Consider the following 15,262-nt stretch of genomic DNA (forward strand, 5'->3'; position numbering starts at 1 on the left):
GGTGTCATCGAAGTAAATGAAATTAAAAGTAAACAGGATCACGTACAAAAATAAGCACTCATCATTACAAGGCTTGCACCATCTGGCCCACAGAACTAGCCAAAATACTAAATATACAAATGGATTCTCAAAATTCAGGCTGTTCTGAGAATTAGTTTAGGGGAGGTTGGGCAGTGTGAATCTCTGCCTGAAAGAGAAGAAAAATCTGTATTGAAATAGGTATATATTAAAAATGTGAGACAAAGAACACACTGTACTATATATCACTCTTAAGAAAACTGCTTCATAGCAACCCACCCTAAACCCGTACAGCTATTGCTTGGAACAAACCGGAAACCTAACGTACCTGCTATAGCAACATCCCAGTTTACATTAATAATGGCAGCAAACTCTCACATCTAGCAACAAAATTACACACTTTAACATTATTCCAAATCCCAAATTATGTTAATGACATATTTGCAAAGGTCTGAATATTGATAAGCTTTAATGAGTGCTTTCTTATAATACTAATCACTACTACAATAATACACATGAAATGATAAGAATATGGGCATGAGATTTAGCATCTCAGAGATGTGGAAAGAATCTGCAAGACTTAAATATAGCCGGGTTGTGAGGAACTAGACAGAAGTCCAAATAAAAGGTGTCACTCAAGCTATGGGCCTGAGTGACAGTCAGGATGATGGTGTTCACAGTGATTGAGAAAGGAGGCAGCAAGGAGAATTTGGAGGGGGGAATTAAGAGCTCTGTATGAACCACGTTGAGCTTGAGCTGATGGTTAGACATCCATGAGGAGATGTCAAAGAGATAGGCTGGGATTGTAGTTGGCACAAAAGAAGACAGGTCTGGAGTAAAATGATAGATCTATGAGCTGTCCCACATAGAGATAACAGCTGAATTTGCACAGCATTAGGGGGAGCAACGGCAGGTCCTGGCATAAAGATTATGAGATTTGCCCAGCTGTGGGAGGCGTAGTGCAGAGCTGGAGATCCAGAGGATCAGGGCATAGGCTAGAAGGAGGTGCTGGAGGTGGACGCAGGACATGGGGGTGGGAGAGGGTACAGCAAGGATGGAGCAGTTGGGAGGAGCAGTCTGTATAATGTCTTTGAGCAGCCCAGACTGATCTAACATAATTTAGATAAATTGTTTTGCCCATTTCTTGAAAGAAAAGAAAGAAAGAAATTAAAAGAAAGAAAGAAAAAGACAGACAGACTTCTGATGGCTTATAGAAGATTTGAAACATATTCTATTTGAAAACACTTATGCTTCTTTGTGCTAGTTTCCTGTTTCTCATTTATTTATAACAAAGGATATTTGCATTTAACATTCCCTCCCCCCAGGATTTTTGTTTTGTTACGAGTTCAGCTCAGCAGTGATTATCCTTTGTTTATGGCATCATCATAATTGTTATTGTAATCAACTAGGTCAAAAAAGAGAAGGCACTGGGACAGATTGGCATTTCTAGTGTACTGCTATTCTGTATGTACACCTATATACATGAGGTCCGAAGCTTGACCATTGTCTTCAGGTAGGGAAAATGAACAGAAGCAGATGGCATTCTTGAAAAGCAAATATCTTATTCTCGTGCAAATGTCCTTTGTAATAAAAGAACAAGAGAAAAGGAATTCTAAACATGATCTAAGGACGATTGTTTCCAAATTGAATATGGTTTTCTAATGCTAAAGCAGTGTTATGACCTGTCACCTTCAGTGAAGTATTTATAATTAAAACACTTGCTAATTTATCAATTTGATCTGGGCTGGGTGCCCTAGGGCTGCCATATGCCCCAGAATTACTGGGAACCGTAGAAATGATTCATAACCTCCCCAGGCCTGTATACTATGCATACTTTGTTAATCAAGAGGAATTCTTATTCTGGAGTTCTTTGTGAAAGCATGGGAAGGGGATTTATCACTGCCCTGAAAAGAATCCCATGGGAAACCACATTACGGAGTTAAAAATACCTTTACGGATCTCAGACTATGCTTGATACAACAAATGATTATATTCTAAAGGTATCAGACACAACAGAGGTGGCACAAGACAAATGCCTTATCCTCTGATGTTTGTTGGTGCTGTAACAAAAAGGAACCCTGCTACATATGCTACAGGACTGTCCAACAGTCAGGAAGCTGTGGAAAGAGGTGCACACAAGGATCAAAACAGTGCTTGGCTCCAGCAGCCAAACCTCAGCTGAAAATTATATTGTAGGTTCTTTACATGCTAAAACAGGTTTAACTCCACCACCAAGCCTTTGTTCGGTCACTGATAACAGAGACTTGGTGGGATAACTCACATGACTGGAGTACTGTCATGGATGGATATAAACTGTTCAGGAAGGACAGGCAGGGCAGAAAAGGTGGGGGAGTTGCACTGTATGTAAGAGAGCAGTATGACTGCTCAGAGCTCAAGTATGAAACTGCAGAAAAACCTGAGAGTCTCTGGATTAAGTTTAGAAGTGTGAGCAACAAGGGTGATGTTGTGGTGGGAGTCTGCTACCGGACCAAGGGAAGGAGGAGGATCCTGGGAACTACAGGCCAGTCAGCCTCACCTCAGTCCCTGGAAAAATCATGGAGCAGGTCCTCAAGGAATCAATTCTGAAGCACTTAGAGGAGAGGAAAGTGATCAGCATGGATTCACCAAGGGCAAGTCATGCCTGACTAATCTAATTACCTTCTCTGATGAGATAACTGGCTCTGTGGATGAGGGGAAAGCAGTGGATGTGTTATTCCTTGACTTTAGCAAAGCTTTTGACACGGTCTCCCACAGTATTCTTGCCAGCAAGTTAAAGAAGTATGGGCTGGATGAATGGACTATAAGGTGGATAGAAAGTTGGCTAGATTATCGGGCTCAACGGGTAGTGATCAATGGCTCCATGTCTAGTTGGCAGCCGGTATCAAGTGGAGTGCCCCAAGAGTCGGTCCTCGGGCCGGTTTTGTTCAAGATCTTCATAAATGATCTGGAGGATGATGTGGATTGCACCCTCAGCAAGTTTGCAGATGACACTAAACTGGGAGGAGAGGTAGATACGCTGGAGGGTAGGGATAGGATACAGAGGGACCTAGACAAATATGAGGATTGGGCCAAAAGAAACCTGATGAGATTCAACAAGGACAAGTGCAGAGTCCTGCACTTAGGACGGAAGAACCCCATGCACCGCTGCAGACTAGGAACCGAATGGCTCGGCAGCAGTTCTGCAGAAAAGGACCTAGGGGTTACAGTGGACGAGAAGCTGGATATGAGTCAACAGTGTGCCCTTGTTGCCAAGAAGGTCAGTGGCATTTTGGGATGTATATGTAGGGGCATTGTCAGCAGATCGAGGGACATGATCGTTCCCCTCTATTCAACATTGGTGAGGCCTCATCTGGAGTACTGTGTCCAGTTTTGGGCCCCACACTACAAGGAGGATGTGGAAAAATTGGAAAACGTCCAGCGGAGGGCAACAAAAATGATTAGGGGACTGGAACACATGACTTATGAGGAGAGGCTGAAGGAACGAGGATTGTTTAGTCTGCGGAAGAGAAGAATGAGGGAGGATTTGATAGCTGCTTTCAACTACCTGAAAGGGGGTTCCAAAGAGGATGGATCTAGACTGTTCTCAGTGGTAGCTGATGACAGAACAAAGAGTAATGGTCTCAAGTTGCAGTGGGGGAGGTTTAGGTTGGATATTAGGAAAAACTTTTTCACTAGGAGGGTGGTGAAATACTGGAATGCATTACCTAGGGAGGTGGTGGAATCTCCTTCCTTAGATATTTTTAAGGTCAGGCTTGACAAAGCCCTGGCTGGGATGACTTAGTTGGGGATTGGTCCTGCTTTGAGCAGGGCGTTGGACTAGATGACCTCCTGAGGTCCCTTTGAACCCTGATATTCTATGATTCTATGATAAGCCAGAAGGGACTTATGATCATTTAGTCTGACCTCCTGTACAACACGGGCCATAGAACTTCTTGAGGGTTGCAACGATCGCCATGCACCTGATTCCCCAAAATGGAAGAATAGGCTATGCCCAGAATAGAACAGCAGTATTCAGGCCTGAGTTAGCCACCAAAAACAATAGCTTACGGCCACACTGCGCCATTATATGAATTCAAAGAAATATGAACCCCGTTGCTAGATACATTTGGTTAAAAAATTGTTGATGTGGCCAGAACTCCATTGCACCTGACCCCTCCTCTTTTCCCTCCTTACCATCTGCCCCCCTTCTCTCCCTAGCTGTGTACATCTTCTACTGTATTAGTTACCCCCACCCGAACGTATTATGTCTATGTAGTGCTGTATGGTCGTGCACTTAGACAAGTTGTAAAATTTCATAATTTCTTAACGCTATTGGTCCCGGGAAGCGTGCAGTGTTTGAAAACATACACACTCCATAAGTCATGTACCTCTTTGTACTTTCCATTGAATGTTTCTTTGTGAGAATCCAATAAAAAATGAATCACAACCACGTGAATATGATAAAGTATTTTCTCTTATTATCAGCAACTCTTTAACATGAACAATATGCTGTCAGCTTTTATATTTATTTGTTATTATACAGGGTGTACTTATGTGAAATACTGCAAAGAGAAATTCCTCTCTGCCCCATTTAGAAAGACATAAAATTTTAAAAAGAAAAAACAAAAAAAATAAACCCACTGAGCAACAACATTGCAAGCTTCCTTGCAAGCAACATTGCAAGTGATGACTCTGTTATGTGTGTTGTTTGGAGCTATTGTATATCTATTTAGAACCCATCCTGCATTTCCTGGATACCTACAAACCTCATTGGACCTCATCAACTGTTCTTGGGGTAGCCTTTCGAGGGGTCCCAGATTTCTCCCAACTGGTCCCCCTCTATTTATCTCCAATTAGCCCAGTCCATCAGCTCGACCTAAAATGAGTCAATCAGCCCTTAAATCCGGGGCTTGCAGTCTTCCTTTGTCTCCCTGTCACCCAGCCTGGTGTGGAGCTTTTGCCCCTCCATTGTCCCCAGCCTTCCTGCCTGCTCTTCCCTCTCTGTTCTCCTTCCTTTACAGCTTATTTCTTATTGGTCAAAACTGGGAGTGCATGCTCCCTGACTGGCAGTTCTGGCAGCTGTGTTGTGGTGTCATCAGCCTGTAAGCAGGGAAGACTCTTATTCCTTCTGCCTATGCTCAGTATGGGTTTTGTAAACCTAGTGGAAATGTTGCATGCACAAGGGTTACAGAACTGAGCCATGTATCTCTTATCTTCACCATCACCAGGATATGGGACACTGCTTAAAGTTAAACTTGAATCAAACAGAGCTATGTTGACTTACACCAGCTGAAGATCTGACTCAGTCTTTTTACACTCACCAGTAGTGACTCTGCTTTGGTCTGTGTGGATATTATTTTATGCTGTAAACCAAAAATGCTGCATGACTCAGTTTTGGAGTCCTCTTGAATCAAGAGAACAATCATTCTACAGTAAAGAAGGACCTCTTTTCTTCCACTGAAGAGAGATCCTCCATGCACAAAATAATAAATAGCGTGGGCCAATGGAAATCTGTACTTTCAATGAAGTCACTGGAGTTACACCAGTGTAGATCTGAGGAGAATCAGACCCATAATCTCCCCTTGGAGAATATCTTTATTGCAGACAGTAAACTTTGCTTTACTTTTTGTATGTCACGTTGTGACCCACTTTGCTTTTTATCAGGAGACTCTAGTGTGAAGTACGGGCAGGTGACTACTACAGCAATACCAGATCTGCAAACGTCAGAGTCAGAACCACACATGCAAGGTTAAGAAGTGTTCAAATCCTGGTTTTGGGATCAGCCCATAATAATGAAGTCAAGATAGACCAACTGGGAAGTTTGAATCCAAACACTAACTTCCCTACTAGAAGCCAGAATTTCAGTTGAATAGGACCTGGATAGCGTGAAGTATGAAGTACACTTACCATATGGTGCTACCTGAAATTATTTTTTGTACAACTACCACTGATTCAGTTAGCAAGACTTCACTTCTTTAGTGTAGATAAGGCTTAGGAGGCGGTTCATTGTGACAGTGTCCTGGGATTTTCTCTTATATCAAAACACACATTCTAGCTCTAAATTGACCATTTCAGAAATTCGCTCTCTCTCCTTTTGAGTGTCTGGAATCATCAGAGAAACCATCACTGCAATTTATTGAGTTGCAATATTCTTCCTACTTGCACTGAAAACATTGTGCCTATTCATTTTGAAAAGAACCCAAGATGCAGATGATAAATATCTATATACACAGCAGGCTAATTTATAAGGAGACATATCTCCTGCGGTGCTTCACTGTCATCTTTCAACAAATCACTGACCATGCCTGGTTTGCCAGAAACCACTATTGATTCATGATGTTTACTCTGTTCCAACATTTAATAATTTTTACCCCCCAGCTCTCTAGAAATAATCAGTTTGGGCTTCCTCTAGCATTGATCAACAGAACAGGATATAATCAACTTGATAACTTATACTCTTATGTTTCATGCAAATAAAATTGCAGAGTAGCTGTCACTGGCTCACCTGAGCCAGCTGGATATCTTGCACTGTGCGCTCACCTAATTTTCAGCAATCCAATAATATCTAACTCAGGATGGCCCTACAGTCCACAAAATAAATCAGAAGTCTCTCACTAACCTCAATGCAAAAGGGCAGTTGGATTTAGATCCTGACCAGGCCTGGCATCTTGAGTAAAGATAGAGGGAGGATACTTCCTCCCCTCTCCTGCCTTCACCCAGAACTGCCATTTGATAGAAAGAGTCACTATTTTTAACTGGCCTGCTGGGCCCTGATTTGCCACCACCTGCTTACCAGACCTTCTATCTAGCTGCTGGAGGGCCAAGTCTTGTTGGTTTCACCAGCTACTGATCCTGGAAGGCCTTTATAGGCAACCCCTGGAGGTCCAAACTTGCTGTCCTTTCCTTCTTCAAGGACAGCTTCCTAGGCCAGGATGCATCAAGGCGGTGGGGTCTCAGGCAGGGGACAGCAAATGCCTGGTACTCCACCAGAGTATCACTGTGACTCTTACAATCTAATAAAGAAAAAAAAGTTAACACTTTGGGCCAGGGACCTTGTCTTTTTAAATAATAACAAATAATTAAATCACAATAAGCTTTTTTCTAGCCCTTTTCATCCAGTGCCCTCAAAGTCCTTTGTAAAGAAAGGCACAGAGAGTTTAAAGTGACATGCTCAAGGGCACATAAAGCATGAAGTACACTTACCATTCGGTGCTACTTGAAATTATTTTCTGTATTGGGGTAGCACCTAGAAGACCTAGTCATGGAGCAGGACCCCATTGTGCTAGGTGCTGTACAAACAGAATAAAAAGACAAAGCTCCAAAGACTTGCTCCCTGCTCCAAAGACCTTATAGCTGATTCTTTCATTAATGCTGCAGATAATAAAGAACTGTTGTCTCTATTTTTACAGGGGAAAAATTGAGACAAATCTAATAGTGGGGCAAACTGTGCTGAGCATTAGAAATCCAGGGAAGCCTACAGGTGTTGAGTACTTCTTTGCACCTGGTGCTTTAAAACAAGCATTTTCTTCAAGTCTTCAGGGCAGTCGTCCAAAAATACAACATGTGCATGATGCAGTGGGATAAGAGCGAAGGATAGCTCAGGTTCTGTATCATACTTCCCAAATCAAAGCTGCTGGGAATTGGAGAGAGATCCAAAGAACACAGGGCGGGTGGAACAATTCTCTCAACTTAGGCTCTTATCCCCGAAGACAGAGAAGCTTTTGCAGAATTGGGGAGGGGCAAAGCCCCCATTCTTCTGCCCATTCGAATTGACACGTCCGTATGGATAGGTATCGTGGCAGAGGTGCAGCTTCAGTCGGAGCAGTGTGTTGGGAAGCATTCTGCGGGGACTGAATAAGACGAAGTTGGCTGAGGCACAGGTAATGGAGAGGTGGCAATCAGAAGCAATAGTGAGGAGAAGAGAGAAGAAATGAAAGGGGAGGAAAGGAATGGAGAGGCGAGGGGAAATTGGGAGTCGGGGAGGAAAAAGGCGACATGGGGATATTTTTAAGCTTCTAGTACCAAATGGGCACAGGTGTCACACAGGGCTGAGCCGTAGTTAGTCCATGCTCCCTGTGTCCTTGTTAAACCTTAGAAGCTGGGAATGGGCGACAGGGGATGGATAACTTGATGATTTCTGGTTCTGTTCATTCCCTCTGGGGCACCTGGCACTAGCCACTGTCGGAAGACAGGATACGGGGCTCGATGGACCTTTGGTCTGACCCAGTAGGGCTGTTCTTATGTTCTTGTTCCCTGTGCCCCAAGAAATCACACAGTTCTACAAATAATGTGGAGTGTTCTTCTCTGTTTTAAAGAGAGCAGAGTAAAATGCCAGCTATGAAGGTAGGACAAAGGAAAGGGAACCATAGAACATAAGACAAGGCCTCCCATGGCACTTAACACTGCCCCTAAGACCACGTCTACACTACCCGCCATATTGGCGGGTAGTGATCGCTCTATAGGGGATCGATTTATTGCGTCTACTGTAGACGCAATAAGTTGATCCCCGATCGCTCTGTCCTCGACTCCGGAACTCCACCAGGGCGAGAGGCGGAAGCGGAGTCGACGGGGGAGCAGCGGCCGTCGATCCCGCGCCGCGAGGACACGAAGTAAATGATTCTAAGTCTATCTAAGATACGTTGACTTCAGCTACGCTATTCTTGTAGCTGAAGTTGCGTATCTTAGATCTATCCCCTCCCCTAGTGTAGACCAGGCCTAAGATCCCAAGATAGGTGCAATGGGTTAAGATCACCTTAACAATTACCTTATCGCAGGTGCCTAAGGGCTCAGTCCTGAGAGGTGCTGGGCAGTGGCACCCTCCACTCCCAGTGAAGACTTGAGAAGCACTCACCCTCTTCCAGGATTGGACCCTAAGATTCTAGGGACATAATCCAGGAAAGTGCCTAACTCCAGAACAAACTACACGGGCCACCAGCAGAGATCAGTTGGAGGAGGAAGGAAAGATGGGTTAGCAGATAAGGCTCTGTGCTGGGAGTCAGGAAAGTGGGCTTCTACTCCGAGCTCTGCCAGTGACCTGGGGAAAGTCACTTCAGCTCTCTGTTTCCTTGCAGCCCTTTGTCTGTCTTGCCTACTTAGAGTGTAAACTTTCTGAGGCAGGGAGTCTACACAAGAACAGTTGCAGCCTCGAGGAGCTACAATAATATTAATCAATATAAGTGCAGGGATGGACCAACAAGGCTCATTTAATTGTATTAAATATTGTACCTACATGAACCTGGAGGAAGAAATGCATTGATGTTGATATAGAATATATAATGTTAATATATTTGATGTTAAGTGTTTCAGGTTCATATCTGTATCTGACTTCATTTTAAAAACCTGTATCACGATAATAATGAGTCAGATATTTTCTATATCTCTCACACATTTATTTCTTTGCAATGCGATTCCTCCATACGATGAAGAGCAGATGCCCTGCCCCATGAGTCATTTCCCCCTGTCCTGGGTCACTGAACTCAAAGACACGTTGGTGTGTAAGCGATGCTGAAATTTTCTCCTCACCTTCAGGTGGGCTTGTGAGAGCTATTTCTGACACTTTTCTCACTGCATGAATCCATGTAACTGTTTCCTCTGCCACTCAGCCCCCTTATCAACTCCTCTAGCTTGAAATCAGCTCACTTCTGCTCAGTGCTAGCTAAGCACCTTGTGACCCTACAGCTCAATCGCACTGAAATGCCTTCTTGTACTATGACGGTTTTGCAGCTCTTTCTATCTAACATAGCACAATTTTTCTCACTCAGCAAGTGTTTGCTGATGGCAGGATTTGGTTCATGAAAATTACAGAGAGGGGACAAATTTCACTGTCAGTTACACCATTTTAAATCTGCAGTAATTCCATTGGCTTCAGTGGCTTTACTCCAGATTTGCACCAGCATAAAGAGAAAAAAGAATACAGGATTGATCCCTATGGTTCACAGTGCGTTGTCCTGTCTAATTTTAAAAGCCACAGAAATAGGAACTACGCCACTATCCTTACGTCACTATTCCTCTATTCAATCATTTATGTAATTGAGGCCTGATCCAAAGCCCACTGAAGTCAATCAATAGACAGATTCCCTTTGGATTAAACCCTCAAAGCACTGACCTCAGACTTGTCTAAGGCTATATCAACACCACCCCACAGTTCAGAATATGGGGAAGTGAATAGCAGTGCACCCCAAAGTGCTGTGCTGTAACTGGCTCATGTGGATGCTGTGGGCATGAACAGAAGGGTTCCTAGTTTGCATTAATATCGTTCTGTTTGAAGGAAACTACATATCACAACTAGGAACCTTTCAGTTTGCACCCACAGTGTCCACACGGGGGAGTTACGGTGAAGCGCTTTAGTGCACGCTGCTATTCACACCCCTATAGTATGAACTGTGGGACGGTGTAGACAAGCCCTAAAGGAGCACTGGGCTGTACAAGTATCTGGTCATACTAAAGTACCTCAGTCTGAGTGTCATTAGTAAAAATATTGTTAATTGTGCTTGGCTAGAACAGCAACACGCACTATAGAAAAGCACCCAGTGCAAACACAGCCATGTCCAAACCTTCCAACTAGTTCCTTGAGTATCAGCAGAACAGTGAACTCGTCAGATTCAAGATGTTTTGAAATCATAGATTTCCAATCTCATTTCTTTGGGAGGAAGAGCTGCTTCCCAGGCAGGGTGCTTAATGCCTAACGAGGTTAATTCAATGAGCCACCTGTGACTCTCTGGCCATTGAGACATCATGAATGTTAGGTAGCATGTGGATTGAAGCAAAATCAGCTGGTGCTAAATTTCTGAAGCCCTTAAAATAATTTTTGCATCGATTTATTTATTTTAATTCATTTTCAAGTCAGTGAGTATTAGACTTGTGGTTATGGTAGCGCCTAGTGAGTCCAGCTAAAAGGAGGACGCCATTGTGCTTGGTGCTGTGTTAATATGTCGTCTCTGTCCCACACATTTCACAGTCTGAATAGATGAGGCAGACAAAGGGTGGAGGAAAGGTCTGTTTTTAACACCACTTTACAGATGAGAAACTGAGGCATGGGGAGATTAGATGAGTTGCGAAAGTTCCCACAGGAAGCCTGTGGCAGATGATAGACCTGAGCTCAAATATGGTGAGTTGCAGTACGGCGCCTTTACCACAAGACCAAGCTACCGCTTCCTCTTTGACGTCTTTTTTAAAAACAAATTGATTAGTAAAGACTAACAAAGTACAAAATGTGTTAATTGTTTAGTCAAATGTGGAGAGTCTCAGGGAAAGGGGAAGAATCAAAGAGATTGAGTGTGACCAGAGTCCCAGGGGAGCCAACTGAGGTCACTCAATTAGGGCACATTGCAAAGAATGGGGCAGACAATCCCCAAAGCTGGTGGATATTCCAATACTTAGATTTACGAAGTACATCTAGCACAAAACAGCTTCTGTAATATCTCACTGGTTACCCAGAAGCCAACAACACAGTTCTCTTAAAGTAACCCAGCCTTAGGCCTCCACCCAGACAGCCACGTCAAATATGATGATGATTACTGAAAATCTTATTCATCATATAAAAAAGTTCTACCAATCCTAAAGGATTGGATACGTTACCTCTCAGGTTAATGAATATGCCGGATCTTACCCAAATACACGCTTATAGCCAATTTTTATTAACTAAACTAAAATTTATTAAAAAAGACAAGAGAGAGTATTGCTGAAAAGATAAGTATACATACAGACATGAATACCAGAGGCGGTAAGCTTTGTAGTTCCAAAGAGTTCTTTCAGAATCAGTTCATAGTTGAATGTCCATTTTTAGGGTGATATCAGATTAGGGCTGGAGATTTCAATCTTGGGTTTAAGCATCCCCTGCATGAATCATCAAGCAGATCTGAATCATAGAATACCAGCGTTGGAAGGGACCTCAGGAGGTCATCTAGTCCAACCCTCTGCTCAAAGCAGGACCAATCTCCAATTCTTGCCCCAGGTCCCTAAATGGCCCCCTGAAGGATTGAACTCACAACCCTGGGTTTAGCAGGCCAATGGTCAAACTACTGAGCTATCCCTCCCCTGTTTTTATCTGAAATAAAAAGGATCAGGACCAAAGACTTTTTTGTACAGTTCGGAGTCCTTTGGCGAACAATGAGCAACTATGGGTACTTTTGAAATAGACCCCTTTCCTAAACATTGTTGGTAATTATCTACACAGATTAACATAAGGCAGTTGCCTGTTTTTCCACCATTCGCAGGTGATTTGCTATACATTTCATAAAGAGATGAATTCTCAGATTACAGTTCATTTAAATGTTAAGATGGCCTTTTTATCTCTGAATTAACAGAATACAGCACAGACAGGGACTGTTTGAGTATATTGTTAACCTCTACCAATATATGTAAACACACCAAAACATTATCGACCACTAAGCCTTTAAGGGTTGGATTTAGGTCATTTATCCAGCAGGATGCGTTAACCCTTTCTGGTTATGCATCACATTGAGCCAAACAAGACCCTATTCAAATGTGGCTACTATACCCTGCAAATGTCCCACTCTCCTTGAAGAAATGCATGGGGAAGATTTCAATGGAGGAGTACGTGAGGAGCTCAGATGTTTGGCTGAAAGATGTTCGTGGGAGTTGGAAGGGGCTAAGTCCAGCCAATAGTGTTTTGTTTCTAGAGGGACTGTAGTACTTGCTGAGTGTCCAAAACCAGGCAACAGATGTCAAACTGGTTGTTCTTGTGCAAACTGGTGAACATTTCTTTGCTTCCATTTTGCAGTCATCAGATTTTTTTAATATACATTTTTCAATGCCTGTTGATCAAACTGTGTAGTGGAAATGATGGATTGAATAAATGGAATTACCCCTCTCCTCAAAAAGAATTAGCTTTGTCTGGGAAGATGTATTCCTTTTTTTGAATGTGTTTTGCTGCTTTGGCTTATGGCTCCATTCATATGCCGGCTGTTCAGTGACGGTTGTGCTTAATATTTGCACTATTACTTTTAAAATGTAGACCTGTGTGACGAGTGCCAGGATCAGTCTAATTTCCATTTTTGAAAAGCAGAATTTAATGGGCTTTTCCCCAGTATCTTAGTACCTCCTCTGCTGTCCATGATTTTTCAAAAACAATTGTCAGTGGTACCATACGTTAATTAACAAATGTTTGTAATTGCCTTTATACCTGAGGAGCCAGTCCTCCATACACTTTCTGAATGAATGAATCTGCCTTTTGTCTGCGAGATACTGTAGGTGTTCAGGAATCAGATCACAGGAGATTTCCCATATTAAATGCCTCTCTCTTCAGGTTACCCTCCTCTTGGAGAATGTAATGGGAGGACTGAAAATTAAACCGTTATTTCTGAGCAAATTCATTCTTCCTCTAACCCCTTCAAGGCAAGGCCAGATTTCTTTTCCATTGCAAATCATTTGCTGAATGGGATAGGTGGAGTGTCTATTTTTTAGTAGGTCTATTTTTCTGAAAATGGTACTAGTCCAAATGATCTTTAACGGATAGTCCTGTCGGAAAGTAGCAGAGCTAACTGAATTAGTGCTGGAGTACAGAAATAAAGTTAGCAATTATTTTTTTCTTCAAAACTAAATAAAATTAGCTACTATTTTTTTCTTCAATCCTGACAATTCAGAACAACAACATTTCTTCTGTACATTCTGGGAGCACACTACTCGCTGGACTCCTGGTTCTCACTTACAGAGACTTGGCTCCGAGTATTGAGTCCAGGTGACCGATGAGAACTAGGAGGGGAGTTGCTTTCATGACCCCTCGACCAGTCACACTGTAGGCCATATTCTCAGCCCCACTCTGACAGTGCAAAGCAGCCATAGTGCCAGCTTAACTGGCCCCCGGAGGATTCCCACTGTGTAAGAGGAATTCCCCAGGTGGTACAGAGCTGGTGTAGCCTATTCATGCTCTCCCCTCGGAGTGCACACCCGCAGGCACAAGGAGTGTGTCAGGGCAAATGGCCCTGCAAATGGGTGGTCCCTGACTGCCAAGGCAGCTCTTGGGGCCATTGGCAGCAGGTGAAACTTAGCCTCAGTGCTGCTCTATTATAATTTGTGTCTTGGGATTGAATTGGTGCCCTAGGAAGAGGTGATCCAAAAGGTAACTGAGGTCTGGTGTATCCTACAAAGTTAGGTCAACCTAATTGACTTTTTTCCACCTAGTTTTGCATGTGTCTACACCTAAATTTGTCTCCTGCCAATGTAAGCACCCCGTTACCTCAACATAATAACAGCATCTCCCGAAAAGACACAGAGGCACAGTTGACTTACTTGTGTCAAGGTCGGGCAAGTGGAGACACTGCATTCCCTGTGTCAATCCCAACAGTCCTCCAGCAGCTGTCCCACAATGCCCCTGTCGCTGTGACAGTGGTCACATTGGTCACAATTTTGGACTGCACTGCCCAATGGTCACAGACACCAGAAGCCACCCTCCCTCGTTTAAAACTCCCATCAAGTTTTTGAAATGCCTTTTCCTGATTGGCCACCTTAGCAAAACACCTACTAGCCCACCTTTGTGAGCCGCCAACCATGCCAGCTCCATGCACATAGAGAGCTACCAGACGCTCTCCTGCCTGGAGCAGGAAATCTCCTTAGCCTGTGGGGAGAAGAGACCACACAAGCCCAGCTAAGGAGCAACCAAAGAAACATATACCGCTGTGTGCAGACTGCACAAGGGATGCTGCAGAGGGGGCACAACAGGGTTATGTATAGTGCTGCATGAAAGCGAAGGACCTTCAGCAGGCATGTCAGAAAGTGAGGGAGGCCAACAACAGATCTGGGGCCACCCTGCAGACCTGGCACTTCTACAACAAACTGCATGTCATACTTGCCACGGACACCCCCCCACCCCGCAGACCTCCAACGCGGAGACCCCTGCAGTGCGCAGCGAGGATGATGAGCTGGAGGAGGAGGGGGGTGGGAATTGGAGGGAGACACAGGTAAGTGCGTATATGCATTACTCCTTAGAAGCATTTTTTCCCTTCTCATAGCCCAAAACCTCCTCTCCCCACTGCTTCTTTCCTTCCCCCCTCCCGCCCTCTTTCCCCATTTACAGAACAAAGACACTGACTTCTGAGTGCTCACTTTAGTTGTAAAATGTTAGCATTTTTTTGGAAGTGAGTATCACAGTGCAGTTTACACAGTCCACATCAGCTCAGGGTCCTGCGCTGGGACAGAGGTAGCGGCAGTGTCCACTTTTTCCAGTCTTTGGCTTGTTGAACTAGGCGGGGTGGAGGGGGGAGGCACAATTCTCCCCATGCTGAGTACTTTACCTGAACAGGAATGG

Source organism: Eretmochelys imbricata, chromosome 2 (genome assembly GCF_965152235.1).
Source record: "Eretmochelys imbricata isolate rEreImb1 chromosome 2, rEreImb1.hap1, whole genome shotgun sequence".
Lineage (NCBI taxonomy): Eukaryota > Metazoa > Chordata > Testudines > Cheloniidae > Eretmochelys > Eretmochelys imbricata.